Source organism: Gallus gallus, chromosome 2 (genome assembly GCF_016699485.2).
Source record: "Gallus gallus isolate bGalGal1 chromosome 2, bGalGal1.mat.broiler.GRCg7b, whole genome shotgun sequence".
Lineage (NCBI taxonomy): Eukaryota > Metazoa > Chordata > Aves > Galliformes > Phasianidae > Gallus > Gallus gallus.
Genome location: NC_052533.1, coordinates 144,856,503 through 144,863,720, shown reverse-complemented (window position 1 = coordinate 144,863,720; position 7,218 = coordinate 144,856,503).

The window sequence follows — 7,218 nt, the reverse complement described above, 5'->3', positions numbered from 1 at the left end:
GCTTTGAACAAACAAAATGATGTTGGAAAATATCGGAGTGATGACTGCTCATTCTCTTGAAGAGAAGAACGTGCTCCAGCCTGACCAAAGGCACAGCAAGGGCTGCATGGCTGCAGGAGAGGAGAGGCAGCGAATGATGCACTCCCCATTTCTGCTAATTGGAAGGCTTGGGGCCCCATGCCGCATGCAGAGAGAGGAATTAATCGTAACATGAGCAGCTCTGTGGCCTGTTGGCACAATATCACAGCTTTTTTTTCTAGTGAGCAGCATTTAATCCTTGCCCAGACATTTCAAGGCAGAGCTGTCTTATTTCTCCCGCATGGCAGGACACCTTCCCACGCTGTTCCCTAAAGTCATCATTTGTAGGAGCCCGGCAGCATCAGGTCCAGCCAATCCCAACCTCCCCCACACATCTTCCCCTGCAGTTCATCTAAAATCCTCACCATTCCTAAGGCTTACAAATGACTCTTACAAGTCCAGCAATTCACCATCCTGAATCCTAAACACGTCCCAAAGCAGCACACTGTTAGCAGCTCATGGAACAGCGCTGCCTTAGAGGTTCTCACTGTTGCTTTACACTTTGGGCTGAGAAAGGCCAAGCACAGTTATCTTCCACTGCTTGATACAACCTACCCATGGCTCTGCTTTTTTGCTATTTATTGCTATTACCTTCATTATTTATCACTATTACTGTCACTATTTATCAATCATATAACCATAGAATTGTTTGAGTTGGAAGGGATCCTTAAAGGTCATCTGGTCCAATCCCTCTGCAGTAACAGGGATACCTACAGCTCCATTGGGTGCTCAGAGCGCCTTCCAGCCTGACCTTGAGTGTCTCCAGGGATGGGGCAACCACCACCTCTCTCAGAGCAACCTGTGCCAGTGCTTCACCACTCTTACTGTAAAGAATTTTCCTTATATCCAGTCTAACTCTCCCCTCTCTTAATTTGAAACCACTTCCCCTTGTCCTGTCACAACAGACCCTGCTGAAGTGTCTGTCCCCTTCTTTCTTATCGATGGTCTGGGATATGTAGCAGTTTTCCTCCCATTGTTCAGCAGCACTAAAGAGAAGATAGGTTTTACAAAAGTGGTCCAGGATGGGTTGTGGTGGGCTGCGAAACTGTAAGCCTGGGAAATTAAGGACCAAGCAGTACCTATGATGACAGATTTCCCAAAACAACCCACTTTAGTACATTTTATGGCAACTACCCACTGAGTGGAGCAGTGCTTTTTCACAGTCCCCAGCAGCAATCCCTCTGCCATCCATCCTCCTGGACTCAGAGTGACAAAGCCACTGGGTTGCATTACCCCATGCATTGCCCAGAACATTCACAGTCCCTCTTGTCACTGTCCTCAGCTCACCCAGCTGATGACAAACCACGGTGTCCTGTGCTTATCATTCAGAAGACAGCTCTGCTGCTTGCTCTGCATCCACGCCTCTGTTGCAAACAGCACAAAAAGAACTGAGCTAGCATGAAACAGGGAGATTCAATGGCAATTTCTTCCAGTTTTCTCATCTATTTATAACAAGGAAGAGCATCCTGCAGGACAAGCTGTGGGATGTGGAATGGGGGAATCCTGGCTTGTCCCAGCACAGCCTGTGGGACCTGCTGAGCCTCAGAGGGAGCCAAGAAGGATGGGACACCCATCAGAAGAGCCTCCTAGGTCCCCCCAGTGTCAAAACATCTCCCTGCCTAGATTTCTGGTGTAAACACATTGACAATTGCTGGCCTTACAGCTCCAAAGAAGAGCAGTGTTTGAAAAGCAAAAAGCCTACAATGGTGGATTCGGAGCTCCCTATGGCTACCAAGAACATGCTCTGGCTGCCTGCAAGTGTGATGCTTTCTGTGGCACAGATAGATGGGAATTTGGCAGGAACTGCCATGGGGAGCAAAGCACACTTCTAGGGATGCGCTATATTGGGGAGGGTGAGAGGAAGGCTCAAAAGTGCTTTAACTTTGTACAAACACAGTGGTTTTTTAAAAAAATCAAAACAGTGCTCACTGGAAAGAAGAGGGTAAACGATGAGAAGATAAAAAAAGCACAACATAATTTATATATAGTATAGATCTGTGTGCCTGGCATTTTTACAGTCATAAATTCCACATGACTTTCTATAATGTTCTGGTGCTGTTTTCTCTTGGGGTTATTTTGAGGCTACTAGAAGAGACAGAACATGCCTAGCTCCAGTGAAATGCAAAGCAGACGACGCCGAGTTTTGTCAATACGGTTCCACCCCCATCATACTGTTAACCTGCAGCTGCCGATGGAAAGCAGCATCAGAGCCATTGTCAGCATGTGGTCTGCCAAGTGCCAAGATCAATATCATAGAATCATAGAATCATAAAATCATTAAGGTTGGAAAAGACTTCTAATATCATCCAGTCCAGCCATCCACCTACCACCAGTATTGCCCACTAAACCGTATCCCTGAGTACCACATCTACACATTTTATGAACATCTTCAGGGACAGTGATTCCACCACCTCCCAGAGCAGCCTGTTCCAGTGCCCAAGCACTCTCTCGGAGAAGATGTTTATCTTAATATGCAACCTGACATATCTCCATAAAGAGACCCTGTGCTGACCAAACTATCCCTTTGAGTGACTGAGCCACAGTGAATGCTTGCTGTATTTTTGCTACAGCTGGAGTCAGGAGTAGCTTTAGCAAATGAAGATAAATGCCCAGGCTATAATATTTCAAGAGCAAGAAGCAGAATTCAAACCAGAACTGGTGCAGCCCCAAGCACCCCACTTTGTCACTATTCACACAGCTCCTTAAAAACAAGCCACTTTTTGCAATTTGCTGGCATTGCATGAAACGCAGTGTCCCCTTCCATTCTTTCTTTCTGGACTTTTTATTGAAACCAGACAGTCAAAAATATGTGGTTTTATTGAAAACAGGACATGAGGACAGTTTTTGTGTGGCAATATTCTCATTGTGATCTGCCCCCGGTGGCAGCTCATTCTTCTCCAGGACATAAACAATAAAGTTCTCAAACAAAGATGGGTCGCACAGCAGGAGGAAGGATGTTGGAGGTCAGGGCTTCTTCCTCAACCCCCAGTAAGGTCAGGAAGAGGAGACATGGCCATCCTGCTTTCCTGGGAGAGCCTTCACCAAACACAAGGAGGTGGATGGAGAAGCAAAGTGGGGTTCATAAAGCCATATAACTTTGGGCTTCGGCCCCCTGTGCTGTACAGAAGCTGTCCCAATGAGGTCCAGGTCAGCTCTGGGTTGAGGGGCTTTTCCGTCTCCATGCTTCTCCAATTTAAAGAGTAATTTTCTTAGATTCATTCTTTTTTAAGCCTCAGTTTTTCACCTTCCTAGCTGTTTTCTTCTTTGTTTTGTTGGTCGTTTTTCTTTTGTCTTCTGGGCCCACTCCATCAACCTAAGAAAACTCACACATAGAGAAATACAAAAATATATACTCTGCATGCAGCTCTGTAGTGTGTTATGACACATCTTTTTACCCTTTGGACCTCATGCTCTCTGTAACCCAGGTAATCCATTTGTCTGCCTTGCTGAATAGTGAGTAGAAAAATACATTAAATACTTTGAAGTACATTGGCTTTCTTTCTTTCTAGCCATGACATCAACATAAAGGAGAGGGTCTGTGTGCTACAGAACATCCTGAAACCAAGGAATTAGTACAGCTCTGTTTCCCTCTGAACGTATGCATCTTTGGGTATTTGAATACATTTTTCTTAGTGGGAAATATTGGTGGTAGATGGACTGTTGGACTAAATGATCTTAGAGGTCTTTTCCAACCTTAGTAATTCTGTTATTCTGTTGTATATCCACATCACAACTGGACTCAGGAAGACCAGTGAGCCATGTAAACCACAGCACCACAAGGAGATAGAGCTGAGCTGATAGTCAGTTCATACAAATCCCAGGTGGTTATTCAAAACTCAGAGTGGAAGAGAAACTGACAATAGAGTCCAGTAAATTTGGCACAGTGCAGTGTATCTGTGAATGCAAACTTGTTTTTGTTGTCTTTGTCTTTGTTGACTGTTTTTATTCCATCACTGCCAATCAATGCCAAAATGCCCTTTTTATTGTTGAAAATGTTTCTTCCTCCGTTTCATAGGCTGTACTTGGGGCTTTTCTGCTGCCTCCCCTGATGGCTCTGGAGCCTTATTGCCACACTTTCCCAGGTGCAGACATTTTCATAGAACAGTGGCCAGCAAAACCCCCAAGCCAACCACAAGCTGAGACATCTCCCTTTCCCCCTGTAATTTGTATTCAGAGTCACAGAACCATTTTGTTTGGAAAAGACCTAAAATATCTTTGAGTCCAACCATCAACCCAACCTACCACATCTCACCTCTAATCCATGTCCCTTAGAGCCATGTCCACACGTCTCCTAAATACCTCCAGGGATGGGGACTCCGTCACTTCCCAGGGCAGCATGTTCCATTGCCTAACTACACTCTCCATGGTGAAATTCTTTATAATGTCCTACCTAAACCTCCCATTAGGTTGCACCTTTCCCTTCGATCTAAGTTTGAATTAGAGAGGATCATTTCTTTTATATCCATTGCAGTACAGTTGACACTGGGGAGCTCTCTGACTTGTGGTTCTAATTTGCTCCAAGCATAGAATGGAAAGATATTTCACTTCTGGATGGGTGATGTAAACACAACCTGAAATCCAAAGCATCCCTTCTGCTTCTGCCATCACTACCAGCAACAAAACCCCTGCAGCCGGTACTCCACAAACAGCGGCCTCATGCTGAGCCCAGCTCCATTCAGCTGTGGGGCAGCTTTTGCTCATTTAAGCACCAAAACCTGACACAAGAGCAGAGACACCCAACAAGAAGATGGCAGTTTTATACAGCCACTGTTCTGTCTGCAGCATCATTTTAAGACACTAATATAGTTGAAAATGTGTGAATTTCCAACCTTACACCTCCAGGACTATCATATCATCTCTATCAATGATACAGACGATGGCATTGAGTGCACCCTCAGCAAGTTTGCGGGTGACACCAAGCTGAGTGGTGCAGTTGATACATTGGAGGGAAGGGAAACCATCCAGAGGGATCTGGACAGGCTGGAGAAGTGGGCCCATGAAAACCTAATGAGGTTCAATAAGGTCAAGTGCAGACTGCTGCACTTGGGCTGGGGCAATCAAGGCCAGGCTGGATGTGGCTCTGGGCAGCCTGGTCTGGTGGTTGGCATCCCTGCACATAGCAGGGGGGGTTGAAACTCAATGATCATTGTGGTTCTTTTCAACTCAGGCCATTCTGTGATGCTATGATATAATTCTATGATTTCAGTCCCTTCAGTCTTGCATGATGGGAGTTTGTGCAAATGCTTTGCAAAAGTAGGCATTTCTTTTTGTCCCAAGGGTTCCTGTGTTTTTTCTTATTCCTTTTTAGTCTTGGCTCCAGCCCTTGCAAAAACTCCCCCACACCCACACCAGGCAGCGGCTGGCCGTTACGGCTTAAACACTATTAGCAGATTATCCACGGTGTGGCCTTGCTTGGAGGTTTATCAAGGACATTTCCAGATCTAAGAACTGTTACTGATAAAACTGTCATTTTGAAGCCATGTGGCAATGCAGGTGTTCCCCAAAGGCAGTTTCTTAATGAGTCTGGCTGTTTGGTTTTGTTGGCTTTGTTGAGGTAAAATAATGGTAGTTTCGCTTCCCTGGCACTTTACATATTCTTTTACAACCAATTTGTAATTTTAAAACAGCAACATAGGAGGGTTTGCCTTAGAGCTGAGCTATTTAGTGACTTCAATTCAGTCATTTTTTAAGGTCATGTGGCTCAGGTGTGCATCGGAGAAGAATCTTACGGATTCCTTTGGTATCAGATTTCTCTAATATCTAAATTTTAATGATCTATAGAGGAGCCTTTCGCCAAAGATGTACTCCTATTTTAGGCACTACTTTAGGTATGGGGAACTACATCATTATTTGAAGATAATACCCCGGAATCCTTCAGCTGCCGAGCCCTGCTTGCACTCAGAAGGAGTCATTTCAGATAACACGAGCCTAAAATGGTGGAAAAACTAAGGCAAATTGTAACCAGAACAATTTTAACACTTCAGTATAGAAAGAAACTTGGTCCCTAGGTGTGATTTTATGCCATTAAAGTCTTGTTTGAAATAGCCAAGTTACATCAGTAGTAGAGAGTCCCTTGTGCTAACACACAGAGGGTGTGTGCACACCTCTGATTAAGAGGAGCATGTCTGCAGCTCAAGCTGGAAGGGACAGAGATGCCCATCTCACCCCTGGCAAAGAGGCAGGTTGGGCTCCTCACCTGCAGCACTGTGTGATATAAATCCCATTTTCTGTCAACAGAAGCACCTACAATTGCAAGAGTGGCTCTACCCCAAATAGAGACTCCTTTCCTTCTTCCCAAAGTTGTATACAGCTGAAAACCAAACTGGAAAATGTTCCCAGTTAACCAATTGATACCATAAAGGAGTTAGTTGAGTTTTGGGTACATATTGGGTGTGAAACTTCAAACTTGGATTGACAACAACCTCATGATGTCCAACAAGGAGAATGCAAAGTTCTGCATCTGAGGAGGAACAACCTCAGGCCCCAGGACATGCTGGGGGCACCCAGCTGGAAGCTGCTCTGCAGAAAAGGACGTGGGGTCCTAGTGAACGTGAGCCACCCGTGTACCCCTGTCACAAAGGAGGCTAACAGTATTATTGGGTGCATTGAGCAATAAAGAATCACAGAATTATTAAGGTTGGAAAAGACCACAAAGATAATCTAGTCCAACCATCAACCTATCACAACCATGCCCACTAATCATGTCCCTCAGTGCCACGTCTACTCTTGAAAACCTGTGAGGATGGTAACTCCACCACTTCCCTGGAAAGTCTGCTCTAACGCACTACCACTCATTCGGAGAATAAATTTTTCCTCATATCCAACCTGCAGGTCAAGAGAGCTGATCCTGCTCCTCTGCTCAGCAGTGGTGAGGCTGAAACCAGAGTGCTGTGTCCAGTTCTGGCTCCCCAGTAGAAGAGAGATCTGGACATACTGGAGGAAGTACAACATTGAGCCACCAAGATAATGAAGGGTCTGGAGCATCTCTGTTATGAGGAGAGGCCAAGACAAGCTGGTGCCTGGTGGCTCTGGTCTGTGTTGGTACCTACTGATGGCCAGCCTGTGTGAGAGCGGACAAGAAATACTGAACCACTGAACAGAAACATCATCTTTGCCTACAAGGACAGCATCCCCATTGCC